The following is a 19,946-nucleotide window of genomic DNA, read 5'->3' as shown; positions in this document are numbered from 1 at the left end:
TTCCTCCCTGATCCAGCCTTACCTTGATGCTTAGAGATGGGGAAAAAGCAGAGTTAAGGACAAGATTTTTGCCACCTGTGATAGACAGCTGACAAGTGGCAGAGACGGGATGAGCACTCAAATGTTCCACATCTCAACAGCCTTTGTGTTTTCTGCCGACACAACAGTTTCCACCGCCCTGGGGATTATTCTTAATACTTTGTCAACGGTCAGGGGTCATTGGTGTAGACATCTTTCACCTAAACCAAGGCAGACCAGGTCTCCCAGGTTGCTGGGGCCCAACTACACTACCCTGGCTCCTGTCCCGGTTTAGCCTGGGAGTTTGGGAGCTCTTTGCCAGATGTGGATAATGTCCCCCCAGCTTTCCTTGTAGCTCAGTCGGTAAAGAATCTGCCTGCAGTGCAGGAGACCTGGGTTTGATCCCTGGGTTGGGAAGATCCCCAGAGAAGGAAATGGCAATCCACTCCAGTATCCTTGCCTGGAAAATCTCATGGACAGAGGAGCCTGGTGGGCTGCAGTTCATGGGGTTGCAAAGAGTTGGGCACAACTGAGGGACTAACGCTTACTAACACTTAAATACAGCTTGTCATTTCGTGTTCCTGCTCTCCGATATCCCCCTAGCAGCTCCTCAAGTGGCCATTTCATTTGCTCTAAAATTACCATCATGTTCTTTTTTTTTTTTTTTATTAGTTGGAGGCCAATCACTTCACAACATTTCAGTGGGTTTTGTCATACATTGATATGAATCAGCCATACCATCATGTTCTTACAAATGTGTGTGATTCATCAATAATGATCCGTCCCTCGAAAATCACAATACGAATATCCCACAATCATACTTGTGTCATGACTCCCAAAAAAGACTGCAAATAACTCCACATATTGTCTGTCTTGAAAGTGAATTCTAAGAAGAAGCACTCGGCATTCTCCTCCTCCTCCTCCTACGGTTGGCTTCTAGGGTTTCTAGCCTATGTCTCCCCATTCCAGAAATGCATCTCTCCAGGAATCAAGAAAGCCTTTCCCATTCAAGGAAGAACATTCCCAGACATTGTCTAGAAATCTTCCTGTGTAACATTCTTGAGCGTAGTACAGAAAGCTCTCAGGGACAAAGATGTATCATGAGAGATGTGGGTTTGTTTTACTGATTTGGTATCCAATGGCATCTCTTAATAAGAGACCAACGCCTATGACTAGCCAGGCCCTTCCTTGAGACCCAGGCACTGAATTCTTCTGGAAACACCCTGACGCGGAGCCCTTGGCAATCAAGGAGACACTTCTTTGTTGTCAGCGACTCCCTGAGATGACTCGGCTCCTTTTGATTTGTTGACTGTCTCCCCTCTGCCTATACCAGAGGCTCAGAGATGTCAAAAGTTGTCTTTTCTGCATTTCTCCAGAAAGATTTGTGAATTAATGACAAAGGTGGCGTCTCTTCCATTTCAAAGGAGAAAACATCTTTTGCCTGAGGTGCAGAAAAGCTGCAGCTGGCTTACCACTTCTTTTCCTGGTAAAAAATCAGCAGTGAGGAGCAGGGGGGACATCTGCCCCATCTATCAACCCCAGGGACTGTCTGTGGGACAAGGAGCCACTTCCATGAAAGAGCTGCAAGCCAGAGGCGGACAGACTCAGACAAGAACCAGGTTCCCGGAGGCTGGTCTCCCCTGTCCCCATTTTAAAGTTCTGCATTCTTTCAACTGCCCAAAAGTTTCTTGGAAGTCCTCATTTTAATAAAGTCAGGTATGGGCAGCTTTTAAGGGGAGAAGCCAAAGGAAATCCATCAGAGAAAGAAGAACTGTCATGAAGAGGGATTTTGCAATAACTCGGGGTGTATTCAAAGGCATTTAATTTCTCACAGTCCAGCAACCCAGTGGGAATTTGTGGGGGGAGGGGGGAGAAGGGAGGAGAAGGAGCTCAGACTTCCCTGGGGGCTCAGGTGGTAAAGAATCCACCTGTGGTGCAGGAGACCTGGGTTCGATCCCTGGGTCGGGAAGATCCCCTGGAAGAGGACATGGCAACCCACTCCAGTATTCTTGCCTGGAGAATCCCATGGACAGAAGAGCCTGGAAGGCTGCAGTCCATGGGGTCGCAAAGAGTCGGACACGACTGAGCCACTGACTGACACTTTTATTTTCATGAAGGAGCTTAAGGAAAGGCAAATACACACACAGGCAGAATACTGATGAGGGCATCACTAATAATTCCGGGAAACTATATTAAGCATTCCTATTGAGAAATGGAATATTTCCTGCTCTATCAAGTAAACAAAGGATGTCACAGTCATCAGCCATTACAGCCCTCCAACTTGAGCCGGTGAGCCCCGAGAAAACTCAGTAAAGAAAAGAATACCTGCTATCCGGCAGCCATCACGTTACACCCCTCCCTTCCGTGAGCCCCGAGGACACGCAGGATGTGAACACACGGGAACCTGGCCCCAGAGAGCTGAAGTGCACATCAAAGGGACGGTTTCAGTGGGCCCAGACTCTTGCAGCTTCCCATACACAGAAAAGCACTTCATTCATTAATTGGACAAATCTGATTTCTTTGATTAACAGTAATCTTTTGATGTCCCGACTACCTGCCCTTTGTTGCAAACCCCCCACATATTTTAGCTTGCCTGATCACCTCCTTGGAGAAGTTTCTCAGAAACACTATCTCCCAGGCTGCAGTCCTCATTTTGCCCCACATGAAATTTAACTCACAATTTAATGTTCTGCAGTTTTCTCCAACATTATATATTTTGAAAACCATTACCAAACCTGTCTTCAAAAATGGAAGCATCCACAAGTAACTAAAGTAGCCGTAAGTGCCACTGAAAAGCTGAATGCTTAACTGTCATGAAAAAGGGCACATTGGAGACTTTTTTCACAGTTACTATCATTTCTAACAACCACCACAAACATTACTGTTAACGACTAGGCATATAACAGGGTTTGATACATGATTAATAAGTGTTCTTTTTGAATATACAGAATCATATTTTCTTTTTTAAATATTGTGCCCAATTTTAAGATGTACATGCTATATGCAGTAATAATGTTTAAGTTTACTGAATACAGTAAAAATACTGTTAAATACTACATATAATCACTTAAACTATAGTACATTTTAATAGGTTTCACACCAGCCAACTCATATGTCATTTATTGGGTAGAGTTCTTTTTTGAAAGTTGGTGAGAAAATATTTTATTTGATGATAAAATATTTTATTTGATGATAAAACATTTTGTCTAGTTGATGATAAAATTATTTTATCATGGTTAACTTTCATTATAAAATTGAAGGTAAATTCCAAAATGCAATAAATATCACAGTAAAGAATATTTGGAAATAGTCACAAGTCCAGTGGAAAACCCATTTGGAAAGCAACATCTTATAACTCAATGTATAATACTGAGACCTAAAATGTTATACTTAACATTAAAATGGAGTTGTATTATTTGGGGCTTAGGGAAATCTAACAGGAGATGGGAAAATATCCTACTTTAAATTAAAGTAAATTCATGATTTTATTTCTCCCTGAAGGCAAAACACTCATATTTTAAACCACAAGCTTATCAAAGGACATTTACTAAATGTACCATGGATGGTATAAGAAGTGTTTTTAGCCTTAAAAATACTGTAACCTAAGAACTAATTCTGGACTGACTTAAGTGCTTCTTTGAAATGTGTAGGTACAGTATGAACTCAGGAAGCCTATTATAAATGACTCATGAGTAATATAATTTGGAACAAAACAGAACTCTCAACCAGCACCCATGGCCAACTAAAGTAAACATGTCACTACTCCCCACCTTCTAAACTAACACAGGGGACAGACTGACTACTTCCAAGTACTGATAACCCACCCGTGTGCAGGTATGTTTAACTATTCTTTACCGTTTGAGTCCACAAAGAAAAAAGGAACTATTCATCCAGTCATTTATCAGTGAATTCCTTTTCTGAAGAGCCCTCCTTTTTTTTTTTTTTTTTTTTCCTTTTGCTGCCCCATGCAGCATGCAGGATCTCAGTTCCTGGACCAGAGGCTGAACCTGGGCGGTGGCAGTGAAAGCTCTGAATCCTGACCACTGGACCACCAGGGAACTCCCTTGCTTTCCTGTTCAGCTGGGAAAGATCTTTGGGGACCCACATGTTCCTTGAATGAAACTTTTCTTGTAGCCAGCCTACAGGGTCACGTCACTATGCCATGTGGGTCTGCGCCTAGCATCCTTCCTCCTGTCCAGTTTTGTTCCCTGTCTCCAGAAACATACACCTGAGTGAAGTCAACCCATGGAAAATTCCTGGTACGGTTCAAAAGCTCCCCTCAAAGTAGGAAATTATTAACTGCTGCGTTTCCCAGGCTAATTTTACAGACTAACCATAAAAAGGAAACTCTTGATGTTGACAGGTGTCCACGTTATTTTCTCCCTGAAAACCCAAGTGTCTAGTAAATAATTCCAGCTACGAAGTAAAGACGAAAAGTGGCACTTCAAATTCAGATGATTCAAAAGTTTAGCTATTGCTCCTAGGAGTTAATCACTCAATGACATAGTTCCTTTCCTAAGTAAACGCTGACTTCTTGACATCTGGGCTGGAGCTCATACATTTATGACTACGGCTTGGTTCCTGGAGCGAGTCATCAGACCACACCTCAGTGTACTCACGAGGACGCCGAGAAAGGACTCTCAATAATGTCACCGATTCCATCTCTGCAAGGAACGCCATCAGAGGAAAAGCGGCTCTTACACAGAAAACTGGCAGGGAAGGGTTGCAGATTCGCACATTAAACACATCAGGCTTGGTTACTCTGCGGGAACAACTTAGCAGAGAGTAAATTAGGGGACAGGGCTTCCCTGGCGGCTCAGTGGTGGAGAATCCACCTGTCGATGCAGGAGACGCGGGTTCCATCTCTGGGTTGGGAAGACCCTCTGGAGAAGGAAATGGCAACATATTTCAGTATTCTGGCCTGGAAAATTCCATGGACAGAGCAGCCTGCTGGGCTGCCGTCCGTGAGGTCGCAGAGTCGGACACGACTGAGGTTACTGAAGCGACGGAGCACACAGCAGCAAACGAGGTGATAGTGTAAAGAATAGATTCATATACTGAAGAGCCTGATTTACAACCAAACTTCTACAGTTTTACCTGCTGCAGCTCCTTACAGCTCAATTTCCTTTCAGATCTTAAAATTTCCCACTTTAGAGACTGAAATTCTTCACAATTTCCTGTGATTTGGAGATTTCGGAGTTTCCCGGTCAAATGAAATGTTAACACAATCTTAAAACCATCTGCCTGATTTTTTAAGATAATCATAAAATTCACTAAAATTTTAAGAGGAGCCTTCATATAACTGCATGTTCACAGAGTCAACAAACTCTTTGAGACAGAAAACAATTCTGAAAAAAAATGTTACCAAAATTGATGAAATTCTGAATAGACCAAATATCAAGAAAGAAGTGAAGATGGTTATCAAAGAATTCTTTTAATAGGTTCTTTGTTTCTACTGGTGAATCTTATCCAATTCATACACACAAATTCTATAGTATAAAAACTGTTCCAAAATATAGAAGATAACTATTTATCTAGAAAGCAAATGTAAAACTCATGTTAAAATTACTATTATTGAAACGAGAAAAAAATAAAACATACGGATTTATCTACTGCTAATGGAAAAAACTTCAATTTCCGTGAAGTTCAGTCCAGAGTATTAGGTTACATTGTGGGTTCTATCTCAGATGGCTGTGTTCACCCATAGCAGTGCTGGTGGTCTTTGAAAGGGCAGCAGCCACTGAAAGTTGATTATAAGGAGCAAGAACCAGCTCTGGAGTCCCCGCAGGTCGCGGCCTCTCACCAAGCAGAGGCTCTGACCAGCAGGCCATGTTTTCTAGGGAAGGCACAATCCCTAGACAGTTATACATGTATATAACTGTATAATACATATATTATATTATAATTACATATAATTATAATATATATTATAACATATAAAATACACAATATATAAGATATACATATAATACACATAATATTGTTATATATAATATACAACATTGTATATAAAATATGTAATATAAATAATATATATAATATACACACATATATAATATATATTCTATATATAATATATATTATAATATAATGTATAACATACATATTGCATAATATGTATAGCTATATATAATTATATACATATTATATATATTATATATTACAATATATATTTACAATTATATATAATATACTATACTATCATATTATAATTATATAATATATATTATTATACATATATATTATGTATAATACATATACAATAAATAATATATATAATACATATATATTATATATAACATATACATAATATACACAATAATATATAAATATATAAATAATATTTATATATATAATATATATATCATGATATATATAATATATACATTATATATATAATATATGCTATATATAAATATAAATATATAAATAATATATTTTATATTATAATTGTATATCATTATACATAACATATAATTATATAATATATTATAATTACATAATTATAATATACAATATATTATAAATAACATATTATATGATATTAATGTGATATATATTAATATATTAATATAATATAAATATGTTATATAATATATAGTATATTATTACTATTAATGTAAATATTATATATACAAATATATAATAATTATATTAATATTGTTATAATTATATATAATAAACATACAATATGTAATATATATACTGTATAATAATATATATATCTTACTTACCTGGCAGCCCCAGGTCTCAGTCGTGGCACACAGGGTCTTCGATCTTTGTGGCCACATGCAGGCCCTTTAGCTGCAGTTTGTGGAATCTAGTTCCCTGACCAGGACTCAAACTAGCTTCCCCTGCAGAAGCTTTGGAGTCTTAGCTACTGAACCCCCAGGCAAGTCCCTGAGATGGTTTTAGTCTCAGTATCAGAGTCTCTCTTTCAATGGAACACTGCAATCCTTTGCAGACTGCTCACGTGAATGAGAAAGTAATTCACGCAAGAAAGAAAACATTCCCTGGCACTCGGGGCTTTCACTGTCATGACCTGGGTTCAGTCCCCTAAGATCCCACAAGCAACATCATGCAGCCAAAAAAGAAAACAAAAACAAAAAGCTAATATCCCTTCTAATGGAAGAGCAAGGAAAACTCAGGGCACGGGAAAGTGAAGTGCAGAGAGGAGCCCGCAGAAACGGAAACCTAAGGTTTAGATGTCTCTCCTGGAGGCAGGGGAGTGGGCACTGCAGAACGCTTCCAGCAACAGGGATGAAGCGGGCTTGCGTGGGCACCTGGGCACCAGTCCTGCAGAGGTCCACTGCAGCTGGTACCTCTGAGTGGTACTCTCGTACCGCAGAGTGGCCAGGTCCTCAGATGACCTGTCAGCGCAAAGCAGAAACAGCCCCAAGTTCCTGAATCAAGATATCAGATGAAGCAAGAATACACAGTGGGAAGTCATGGTGTCTCGCCCCGGGCTGCAGAGTCTGACCTGCGGGTTAACGCCCCGCCCCCGCCGCCCAGCTCCCTAAGGGTGTCGTCTCTCCGCGGAGGAAGGGCAGGCTCTGGGCAGGAAGGGCTGGAGTCTGCTCCTACAGTCTGGCACACGGAGAAAGACTAATAAAGCTAATTATTTTTAAACAGCAAAACACTTAGGATATATACCTTCAGTTGAAGTGCCTGTCAGCGCTACTGCATTAATCATTCTGCAAATACTTGGTAAGGATCTTTGAGGCATTTATTCATTGAAAGACAAGAAATAGTTGCTGTCCACAAGCAGAAGAGGGAGAAAAAGAATGAAAATACAACTCAGCCATAAATAAGAATGAAATTTTACCATCTGCAACAATATGGATAGACCTAGAGATTATCATACTATGTGAAGTAAGTCAGAGACAGACAAATACAACGTGATATCACTTATACATGGAATCTAAAGAACAAAAGAAACTAGTGAATATAACAAAGCAGAAACAGACACACAGATACACAGAACAAACCAGTGGTTATGAGTCTTTCTCGATTCACAGAAATTAATTTAAGATGTTTCTTTGACCAAAGTATACAGATTAAAAATACAAAACACCCAAAAGAAAACACAGAAGTTTGGCACAGGTCCTAATATCGACAGATCCTGGGATCTTTATCCAGGGTATGGACTCCAAATACACTTCAAGCATTTTGTCACAACTAGTCAGACGAACTCTCAAAAAAGGGCGATAGTGGGTTAGGTCTGATGAATGAAACCTATGAGTAGTTGCTGGATACTGACAAAGACCACAGAGGCGGCTGCAGGGTGTCACAGTGGTCGTGAAGGTGGGCTGGGTTCTGGCTCTGACGCCCTGGCTGTGGATCTTGGGTGAGTCATGTATCCTAAGCCTTGCTGTTACCTGGGAAGGTTTTGTTTGTTTGTTTGGCCAGACCTTGCAGCATGAGCGGACTTCGCAGACCAGGGGTCAAATTCATGCCTCCTGCACTGGGAGCTCAGAGTCTCAACCACAGGACACCCAGGGAAGTCCAATCGGCTAAGTTTTTGAGGGTTAAAGTACATGAGAAAATCCACGCAAAGCTTTTAGAATAGTAGCTATTATCAAATTACACTTTGATACAAATATGTAAGCTATTGTTACTGTCACAGGACCTTTGGACAAAGATCTGTCTGGAACAGACAGGACTTTTTTTTTTTTCCAGACAGGATTTCTCCATCTCACCCACATTTCTCAGGCTATACAAACACAGAGAAACATATGTGAACTACCAATAACACCAAGAATATATATATTTCCATTCACACACAACATCAGTGTTTTCAGGAAAAGAAGTAGTTGTTTTTACAGAGTAGAGCCATGAAATCGAATTTAAGAGGTGAGGGATACCATCCATGTTTCATCGGGGGAAAGGCTCCTGATGGGAGGGGAGAGGGCACTGCTAGAAACGGCTGGAACACAACAGTGAGGACCCTCCCTGGAAGTCCAGTGGTTGAGACGCCAAGTTTCCACTGCAAGGAGCGCGGGTTCCAACCCTGGTCAGGGAAGCAAGATCCCACAGGCCGAGTGGCGAGGCCAAGATGACAAAACAAAATGCTACAGAAACAAGTTTAAAAGAAGAACAAGTGTAAGAGACACAGACAAATTATAAAGAATTCAGAAGGAGGAAAAGCAAGATGCTGAGGGGACTTGAAAAAACATCTTTAAAAAATTATTCCCTTAAATCCATGTGTTTAGCCCACAGATAAGACAGGATGGTGTTTTCAAAGAAAAATTGGGTCTTTTCTATACACCTTTCCCCCTTCTCCCTTAGACGCAGAGCTATTTCCAGAGGGCAGAGAGGAATTTCTGTTCAATAAAACTGTCTAATAGTAAGAGCTGGCCCGTCCTGGGACACAGCTTCAGAAGCTAATGAACCCTACAGACTTCTGAGTTCTTGGAGGCTTAAGGCGCTGCTGACAGAGGGATCTTGGGAACTGCTGGCTTGTTTGTTTCTACCTGGAGCACCTTTACCACTTATGCTCTTGAATGGAACATGGTTTCCCTGTGCAACTTTTAATTATCTGTGAGCAGGGTTTTCCTGATATTTCATTCAGTTCAGTCGCTCAGTCATGTCCGACTCTTTGAGACCCCATGGACTGCAGCACGCCAGGCCTCCCCGTCCACCACCAACTCCTGGAGCTTGCTCACACTCATGTCCGTTGACTTGGTGATGCCATCCAACCATCTCATCCTCTGTCATCTCCTTCTCCTCCTGCCTTCAATCTTTCCCAGCATCAGGGTCTTTTCCAGTGAGTCAATTCTTGGCATCAGATGGCCAAACTATTGGAGCTTCAGCTTCAGCATCAGTCCTTCCAATGAATATTCAGGACTAATTTCCTTTCGGATTGAATGGTTTGCTCTTCCTGCAGTCCAAGGGACTCTTAAAGAGTCTTCTCCAACACCACAGTTCATTAAGTCTTTACACAAAAGCTCTGCTCTGCTCAGTAGCTCAGTCATATCTGACTCTTTGAGACCCCCATGGACTGTAGCCCGCCAGGCTCCTCTGTCCATGGAATTTTCCAGGCAAGAATACTGGAGTGGGTTGCCATTCCCTTCTCCAGGGGACCTTCTCGACCCAGGGATTGAACTTGCGTCTCCTGCTTTAGAGGTGGATTCTTTACCGTCTCAGCCACCAGGGAAGCCCTCCCAGCACAGCGAGGCCTAGGCGAGGGTTCTGGTTTGGGTGTCAGTCCCTCCGCTGACTTTCCTTCTCTGCGGATTCACACAGGGGACAGCCACTAGTTCAGCAGTAGCTGGAAGGGAAGACACTCCCTAGTTTATCCCCAGGAAGCAAGCACGAGACAGCTCTGCTACTGCTCAGAGGTCAGAACAACACAGAGAAAAATAAAGAGAGATTCTTACCAGGCCATGCAGAGGGATGGCCCAGTGTGGTGTGGGCATGGATTGTATCGAAGGAAAAAAACAGGGAGCCCGAATGGATTTCCAGGCCTTCTGGACACAAGTGGTAGACAGACAGGTATTTTATAATCTAGTACATTAATCTGGATTAAATATAGCATTGTCCTGGTGAATCAGAACAGACCACGGGAAACGGACATACCTGTATCAAAATGAGCTACCATTAAGAACTACAACAAAAGTGGATCTTTAAGGTGGATGTTATATTGATTTGAATTTTCAAACAGAACTCCATATAAAACATTCCGAGAAAGTTGTCTTTGGTGTTGAAAGCTCCCATATCTGGTTTCAGGCCAGAAGTGACTTTTTTCCTTGCATGAGTTAATAATGAGGCGTTCAGTCATCCAGGGGCTACCTGCCTGTGGAAAAGTGCCCCCACATTCTTCACACCTGTCCGTCCCTGCCTGCCCCTTCCTGGGACTCCCCAGCACGATTCCCCTGAGATTCCCGCCGCGGAATGCCGGGGGGTGGGGGTGAGTCCTGCGGCTGACTGTGACCCTGTGCGCTATAGAAATAAGAGACTCAGCACCCCAGAGAAACAGAAGGAAAGTTCATTTGTGGAGGGAGAGGGGCGGGGAGACAGGGGGCCGCCGAGTCTGAAGGAGCAGCGGCAGCGGGTTCGCGGCTGAGCCCTGCCTGGGGCAGGGAGCCTACAGAGACCCCTGGAGCGGGTGACGGGGCGGCCCTGGGGGGCTCAGAGGTAGAGAATCCGCCCGTAATGCGGGAGACCCCGGTTTGATCCCTGGGTTAGGAACAGGCCCTGAAGAAGGATATGGCAGCCCACTCCAGTATTCTCGCCTGAGAAATCCCACGCACAGTGGAACCTGGTGGGCTACAGTCCACGGGGGCCGCCAAGAGTCAGTCACGGCTTAGCGACTGAATGACCACAAAGAAGGGCTGCGGGAGGCCCAGCCTCTCACCCTGAGCTTCCAGGAGAGTGAGCCCGCGCTCGCTCAGAGCAGGGAGCTTTCCTGGTGCGAACCAGGACTGACTTGAGAGGAACAAACCGTGGCCCAACTTCTCTAGTTTCAGAGCTAAGGTCAAGTGGGCCTTTGTGTTCCGAAAACGTGTATTTGCTTCCAGCTCCCACATTCTCAACACCCCCGTGGCTTCCACACAGTGTAATCCTAGAATCCCCTCTGAGCACCCACCTCCACCCCCACTGCCTATCATCTTAGCCTGTTTTAAAACTGCTTTCACAGCACGCATCGCATCTGAGGCTCTCGTATATACCGGTCTATTCACCTGGGACCCGAGACGGGGATCTCGCAGAGATCCTGTGTCCTGTTAGACTCTGCTCTATCCTGATGCTAGAACGGTGCCTGGTCCAGAAGGAAGAGCTCGAGAGATGGGGCTGAGCGGATCGGTGACCGATCAAGTGCGTGAACGGATGCGCTGAAGACGTAGGGTAGGAAGTGGTGGGATGTATAAAACAGAACACGGAGGAAACGGGAAGAAAAGGGAAGCTGAGATTAGTTTGTTGGCAGCCTGTAGTCACCCACTATCTGCCAGGTCTGCCTGCCACTCCCAAGACACCCAGCCTGACCCCAGGGCTAAGCCCTAAACCTGACTATGAGACACACGGTGGCCATGAGGCCAAGAGCACACAGAGGAAGTTCCCTGGGAATGTGACTGATGATCTTTGATTCAGAAGGGCTGAGGATGACCGCGATCACATCTGTGACTCGCTGTAATCCAGCCCTGAAACGCTCAACTAGAGAGGACATCCCTCATCTCTGGAGTGAAAGACAAAATGCGGAAGAGTGTGGTGCTGACCGTGGTCTGGGGTCTAACGGCTCGTTCACTTATGGAGCTCTCTTAAGTATTTATTTATGTGGCTGCACCTGGTCTTCGTCGTGGCATCCCGGCTCTGGTTCCCTCATTAGGGATAGAACCAGGGCCTCCTGCATCTGGAGCCTTAACCCCTGGACCACCAGGGAAGTCCCACTTCTGGATCTTTTAACACTTATCACCAGGGAGCCGAAGTTCAAAGAAGGTGTAGAGTGATCTGAACAACAGGATCAGACAAGATTTACAAGATTTATAGAAAATCTTAATAACCAGCGAGAGTCAAAGATGAATCCGAAACAGAGATTCCGTGCCCGGGAGGACAGGGGTTTCTATAAACCATGATGGGGGATTTAGGACAAGCTAATTCAGGGAATGAAGCTAAGCATAATTTGGGATTTGTTGAGCTACACATGGCAGCAAGAGACAACCCTTGGAGCTGCAATGGGCTGTGAGTAAGCCAGTGAAGAGAACCGAGCTAGAGACACAAGCTAGAACCTTATACAAAACCTGGACTATGCCCCCGGGTACCATGGAGAACATGTATCTGATCTTTGTCCCCAGCTCCTGGCACAGAGATCCAGAAACTCTGGAAATTTCAAGACTGACCAAACTCTTTGTTGTGCTAATGAGATGACTCAAGTTGGGTCACTACAGAGCTTCAGGATGGGGCTGGTCACCAGAAAGACCAACTGCTTGGAATTTGGGACAAGCTCAACCCTCTGTGGCTCCGTGGTAAAGAACCCACCTGCCAATGCAAAAGATGTGGATTCCATCCCTGGGTGGCGAAGATCCTCTAGAGGAAATAGCATTCCATTCTAGTATTCTTGCCTGGGAAATCCCATGGACAGAAGAGCCTGGTGGGCTACAGTCCCTGGGGTCATAAAGAGCTGGGTACGCATGCACAACATCCAGAAAGGGGGACTGGAGATGATTTAATCAATTGTGCCTACTTAATGAGGCCCCACCCCTCGAAAACCCTGGAGTTTCCTGGTTACTGAACATACTCGTGCTCGGGAAGGGTGGCCCCCCCAGATTCCACACAGAGAGGCGCAGGGGCTCCGTGCCCAAGACCCTCCTAGACTGGGCCCTGGGCATCCCTTCCGTTTGTATCCCTTCAAATAAAACGATAGGCTGCTTTCCTGAGTTCCGTGCATTATTCTGGGGGAACCCAGCCCATCACAAGCGTGGGTGTCTGCAACTTTGGGCCAGTGTCGGGAGAGAGGGCAGGCTGGTGAGACAGAGCCCTTAACCCAGGGGCTCTGACACTCACCCCAGGCGGCTGGTGCTGGGGTGCACGGCAGGACACCCGCTTGTGAGCGGACGGGGCACGTCCGAGCGAGGTGCCACAAGTAAAATACACAACAGCTTCGCAGGAGTTCAGTGATTTTTAGGAGCATGACTCCAAATGTAAACGTTACTGAATCTTGTATTTTCTTTCTCATCATTCTGAGCCACTAACAGAAACTCTAAACATCGTGATGGGGGAGGATCTTGCACACAACTTATCTAAGACATACGGAGTAGGAAAACCATCTTAGAGATATGGAGCAGGACAGCCACCTTCACCCTCATACTCCTTTGAGGACAACCATGTAAGGGAAAACTTAATCTTTACACTTCAACATGTAAAATGACAGACTCTGAGGAAATATAGGGAAACTGATCTCTGCTTAACTCTTGGCATCTTTATTCCACTAATTCTAAGATGTCACTGATTTTTAAGATGATGAGTTTATAGCAGACTTTTGGTGGAGATGAGAAAGGGAGGTAACGTTAACACATTAAATACAGAGATCCAGTGTAAGATGCTATCTATTCCGGAAAAGTAACATGTAAAAAATTAAAAAAGTACATCTTAGATTTGAGAAAACATGGTTTAACATAGAAATAATTCAGATTATCTTTGATTCTCTTTAGCGTTCAGATGATTTGCCTTAGATGTGTTCAGTGTCATTACTTTTTCCTTAATCCATTCTGTTTTAAAATATTATTGTCTCAAAGCATAACTTTATTAAAAAAACAACAACAACAAACCATCTAGATTAGAGGTAAAGTGGCTGAGTAAGACAAGGGCCTACTTCATTCCATTATAAGCATTCTAACAATCAAAAAATACTTCATTTGTTACATTAACTGAATTTTGGAAAACAGTTCTTCCCCAATAACCTGTTAGTACCTTCTATGCTGATAGGAACCAGCTTTGTCTCACACGCTCACGTAAGGTGCCGGCATCCCATGGAGCCGGCAGGTACCATGTTCCCCCAACCCCCGAAGTCCTACTTTTCTACATGGAGAAGATGACTCGGAAGACACCCTGAGGGCTTCTCCATTGCTACATCCTTTCCTACCTGCCCTCCAGATGGCTGGCCCAAGGGAGGTAGACCCATAAAATCCAGAATTCTATTTTTAGGGCTCTGTGCATTAAAATCCCCTCATCACAAGTAAGTCACCGCTATGCCTTTCTGACCTTGACATTTCTGATTTATCTATATTAAGTTAGTGAAGTGCCTCATGCAAGAAATGGGCTGCTATTGAAATCAGATGGTTAATTATAATTACAATCTTACACAGACCAAGAGGCTAATGACAAAAACGCTTCGACCAAGATGTGTGGTCCTTACCCACCCCGAAGCAATCTCTAGCTAAGCCTCATCTTCACTTGCCAAAATCTTCCTGAAAGTATGTTGCAGGAAGAGCCAGGAAACAGGGCTTTCCTTGGGGTAAGACTCATGTTCTGAGATCCCTCTTCAGGGGGTTTAAATGACCAAACACAAAAACAAACCCAGGCACACATTAAGAAGACAAGGAGCGCCCTAAGATCCGGAGGGCTACTTTTAGGTGGCCTGCACAACCCCATGATAGACGCCTGATAGACAACTTCTGGAGATGATGCTGATTAGTTTACAGTAACTGACGGCATGGGAGTGGCTGTTACGTAAGGGGAAAGAGAACACTGTATTTACACACAGTGTAATTAAGTTACTTACACTGACAAGGGAGCTTTCATGCTGGACTCTCAGATCACTCTGTAAACATCAATTATGCATCAAGATTCCGATAACGCTGCTCTGACATCTGCTTTGAGTCCTTTTTTGAAGGACAAGCCCTGTAACTTTGAAACAGAACTCAGATGCCTGGCTCTCCACTGCCCTCTTTCAGATGAATCAAGTTCATTTGTACTCACGCTGCACAGGACTTGTAGTTTAATAAGTGATATACAGTTTAGTATTGTATCACTAAAAAAAAAAAAATCATTCCTTTATGCTGTTTTAATTATCTAAAAAGTTCTATGAGACAAGGAAGGAAATTTTCAACAGAAACTGACAATGGAAACTGGCAAGGGAGGGGCCACTTGCTGCATCTAGTGTCGGTAATTGGAACAGCCTGCAAAGCGACGTGTACCGTCCCGAATTCTAAGGGAAAGAGGGGTGAGTGGAACAGTTACTACTAGTTCTATATATACCCTTCCAGGAGCTCAGAACAACCAAGTCCAGCCTGCTAGACAACTTCAACTGCATCTCTAGGTTATCAAAGCCACCCCTTGAGAAGGAAGGATGTGTCAGGATGTAGAAATCACTGAGAGGGTGATTTATAAGACAACCACAGTCTCATCTCGGGACTTCCCTGGTAGTCCACTGGTTAAGCCTCTGTGCTTCCACTGCAGGAGACACGGGCTTGACCCCTGGTCAGGGAATTTGAAAAAAAAAGCAAAATGACCCTCATCTTGTCACACTATCATGTATTTTTTAACCAAAGCAACTGAAAATAGATTCTCTTTTTCAGATGAGTTGCTTGTATTAATAGTTTTTTTTTTTGTTTTTAATTACATCTCTGGAAACTCTTCTCTGCAGCATCAACTACTAAGTATTCTTTACACGACTCGGGAACAAACTCAGTCCTTCTGGCTGACTTCAGAACACTGGCTCGTGTTGACAGCGGGGACCGGGCACCAGGAAGCCACGTGCTAATTGGCTGCTCCATCCCTCTTTCCTCTTCGGCGTCTGCCAGGTGGAGCCCCAGCACGTCTGGCTCTCTGTCGCATCCTGCCTGCTATCTCTGTCTGGCAAACAACCACGCTGAGCTTCCAGAACAGGCACCGACGATAAGTAATTCTCAGCCCGCTCTGCCAAAAGTGTTTCTGGCCGACGGACCGAGGAAGACCATTGTTGTCGCTGGCGGTTATCTCTTGCCGACTCCGCTTGGCAGATGTGCAAACCCATCTCTCTGGTGTGGGGACGAGTCAACACACCGATAAACAAGACATATGGAGGAAATAGCAACCAGTCTTGAAAACAGAAAAAAAAGAAAAAGAACACGTGGAGGTTTACTGGATGCCAAGACGTCCGTCCTCCACCGCTCGGCCCTGCTTTATCTCACTTCCCAGCCTTCCTATCAGAGAATGGGGAAGTTCCGCGTTTATCAAGCGTGGATCGGCTGTGATGTTTGGTGTCACTTATGCAGCATGGAAAGTATTTGGGGCTTCGGGTGCTGTTTTCTTTCACTGCCAATCTGTATTTTCATCTCATCTCCCCTTTGGTCAGACCCCGAGCTCTCGGAAGCACTCAGTCTGTCCAGATGTTGACTGTCTTCCGATCGACGGGCATGAGTGCTCAGTCGTTGTCTGACTCTTTGTGACCCCATGGACTGTAGCCCGCCAAGCCCCTCTGTCCATGGGATTCTCCAGGCGAGAATACTGGAGTGGATAGCCATGCCCTCCTCCAGGGGATCTTACCCACCCAGGGGTGGAACCCGTGTCTCCTGCATCTCCTGCCTTGGCTGGTAGATTCTTTACTGCTGAGCCCCCTGGGAGGCCCCTCTGGAACAGATCCCCCTGTGATCAGGGAAACCATCCTGAACATGGCCGTGGAAGTGCCTATGGAGAGAGAGACGCAAGCCTCCTCCTAAAGCAGGCGGGAACCTGCTGGGGACAAGGCTGTGCCCCTGAGCAGAAGCACAGGGTGGAGTGGCGGGGGGGGAGGCGTGTCGGTGTACCCTGAACACACGGCAAGACGCTGGATCCAGTCACGGGCCGCGGGAACCAGCGCCTCTCGGCATCTGTGCAGGCCACACACAGGGGCCAAACACAGGCTCTGCTGATTTAGCAGGGGCCCCCTGGGCGGGCCCAAGGGAGACGAGCGCTCAGTCTTGCAGGCGCGGGTCACAGTGAGGACAGGCAGGGGGACGCAACCTGCTCCAGTCCAGGAATACCTTCCCCGAGGAGGTCTAGGACGGACAAGTCGGCGTCACGTGGACCTGCGATCACAGGAGAGCCGGAACTTCCCTGAGTCACTCAGGGACGTCTCGGGTCGCCCTCTAGTGACAGAGGCACATGAGGGTGACCGAACTGCTCAATAAGACTCTCGAGCTTGGAGAGACCATCTGGGGCACCTGGACTCCTCTCTCCTCGTATTACAGAGGTAGGAAACGAGCCCAGGCAGCGTATCACACAGCCAGCTACTGGCACGAGCAGACTTTTAGGTCAGTTATCACACTTCCCAGAGCTCCGAGCTCTTCCTTCCATAGCTCTCCGGCTCGCTGTTTGAAAGCATCTACATTTGAACTGGAATTTCAAGTATGCTGATACCAGGAAGGAAACGAGGTTAGAGCACTTGACCAGATAGGACGTTCCAATTGTTATGTATGATTTTAAAAAAAGGGCAGGAATGAGTCGATGGGTGAAGAAACTGACAGACTGCTGTGATGAGAACAAGGAAGAAAGCACTCGGGCTGGACAACAGGCGCCGCCCAGCTCAGCGGGGGTGCAGACGGCGAATGCTGCTGTCTGCAGAACGAGCCACCCTGCGCTTTAGTTCACAAAGCAATTTCACACAGCGGATCACAGTCACGGTAAAACGGGGCAGGAGTCGCGGCAGGGAGGGACTGGGCTAGGTCACGTCCTTCGGTCAGCGCGCTGGTAAAAAGCAGGTTCAGGTGGAAAGGAACGGCAGGAAAGGAGGAGGGTCATCCTACAAAACACACTCAATGAGAAGTTAAAAGTCTGGTGGGAAGCGGACACTTTTCTCCTGGATTCATAGATTTTATAAATCTTGTTCAGTTGCTAAGTCATGTCCTACTCTTTGTGACCCCATGAACTGCAGCAGGACGGCCAGGCTTCCTGTCCATCACCAACTCCTGGAGTTTGCTCAAACTCAGGTCGATTGAGTCAGTGATGCCATCCAACCATCTCATCCTCTGTCGCCCCCTTCTCCTGCCCTCAGTCTTTCCCAGCGCCAGGGCCTTTTCCAGAGAGTCAGCTCTTCACATCAGGTGGCCAATGCACTGGAGCTTCAGCTTCAGCATCAGGTCTTCCAGTGACTTTTCAGGCTCAAGTGTAGGCTGCCGTTTATTCTGTACAGTATTCAAGTGAGTCACAGATGAGTCTGCAGTGATTTTGTATTAGTTGCCGCCTAAGTCCAAAACATGACTACATTGTGTGTATCTGTAACTTCACTTCTCGGCTAGTAAAAATACCTGCTGGGGTACTGGGGGTTTCAATGAGAGACTCCTGGGAGGTTAAGTTGCCAGCATCCTTTCTAAGCCATGTTCGCTTGTTCGTCCACATACTAAGCCACTCATTGGAGAAGCACTTATTAAAATTTATGCTAGGAACGAAGGAAACAGATAAAAGACAGGGTCCCTGCTGCCAAGAAGTTGCTTGGCTTACTGATGGAATTTCCCAGTACCCCATGTTGCTCTTGGCCATGCAAACATAAGATTTTTAGATTTTTGCTAGGGGTTGTTCCACTTAGAAAAAGAGGCCTCACTACTGTTCACTGAGGTTGCCATTCAGGTAGGAGGTAGGGGCTCAGGCCCCGTGACAGCATCTGAGTCACAGCTGCAGGCGCTGCGTGGTGACAAGACTGCACGCCTTCCCCTGAAACAGTGTGAAAACCACTTCTTAGTGTTGCTCTTAATAATCTCCATGGCAATGCTTTGCCCAGGGAGAAAGAAAATAGCTGCGTAACTTCTGTATGTGCTCGGACACTAATGTCAAGATGGGCTGGGACGTAATGGACTGAAGCTGGGTGGCAGCGATGTTTACAAGTCAGCGACAGTCAGACCCTATCAGACAACCTCGGTCACATCAGCCACGGTCTCAGAGCTCAGCCCACGGCCGGTGGCTGCTGGAACGGGACGGCTCACACCTCCATCACCGCAGAACGTTCTACTGGGTGATGCTGGAAATGGACTGGGTCTCCTAAAATGGTGGAAAAGTGGGGATTGTACGTGGTGCCCGTGGGCTTGGCCAGCAAAAAAAGGAATCATAATTAAATATAATGAGAGATCTTATTTTAAAAGCTCTGCTGGAACTTCCTAGCATGTAATTAAGCCAAACAATAATGACGGAAGCAAGTTTCTCCTGGCTCTGGGTATCTGGACGACCGACTGTTTTGGATCTTGTCTGTAGGATGGACAAGATGCCACGCCCCTGCGCTCAGCCACCAGATGGGCCCGGGATCATAACTGTGTAGACGCCATCCAGCTGCTGGCTGATGGCAAAGGCCCCGCAAAGCAGAGCACTGAGAAGAGGCAGCAGGACTCCCCTGGGGGCCTAGAGGTGAAGATGCCAAGCCTCCACCGCAGGGGATCTGGGTTCAATCCCTCGCCGGAGAACTAAGGTCCCCCAAGCCACTGAGTGCGCACCCCCTCCCTCCTGCCAAAGAAAGAAAGGAAGCACGCGGATTCTGCACACTAAATTAC

General features: G+C 45.4%; 1 protein-coding gene across 1 annotated transcript in view; it reads right to left on the bottom strand.

Moving 5' to 3' along the window:
* Positions 1-6,772, bottom strand: part of TXNDC5 (thioredoxin domain containing 5) — a 46,332-nt gene extending 39,560 nt beyond the window's left edge. Inside the window, exon 1 of the mRNA XM_061147664.1 lies at positions 6,753-6,772. The gene's annotated coding sequence lies outside the window, so the exon portion shown is untranslated. The remainder of the gene's footprint in view (positions 1-6,752) is intronic.
* Between the last annotated feature and the right edge of the window lie 13,174 nt (positions 6,773-19,946).

Source organism: Dama dama, chromosome 7 (genome assembly GCF_033118175.1).
Source record: "Dama dama isolate Ldn47 chromosome 7, ASM3311817v1, whole genome shotgun sequence".
NCBI classification, from domain to species: domain Eukaryota; kingdom Metazoa; phylum Chordata; class Mammalia; order Artiodactyla; family Cervidae; genus Dama; species Dama dama.
The sequence above is the reverse complement of the archived record's forward strand: the minus strand, read 5'-3'. Positions and strand labels throughout refer to the sequence as shown.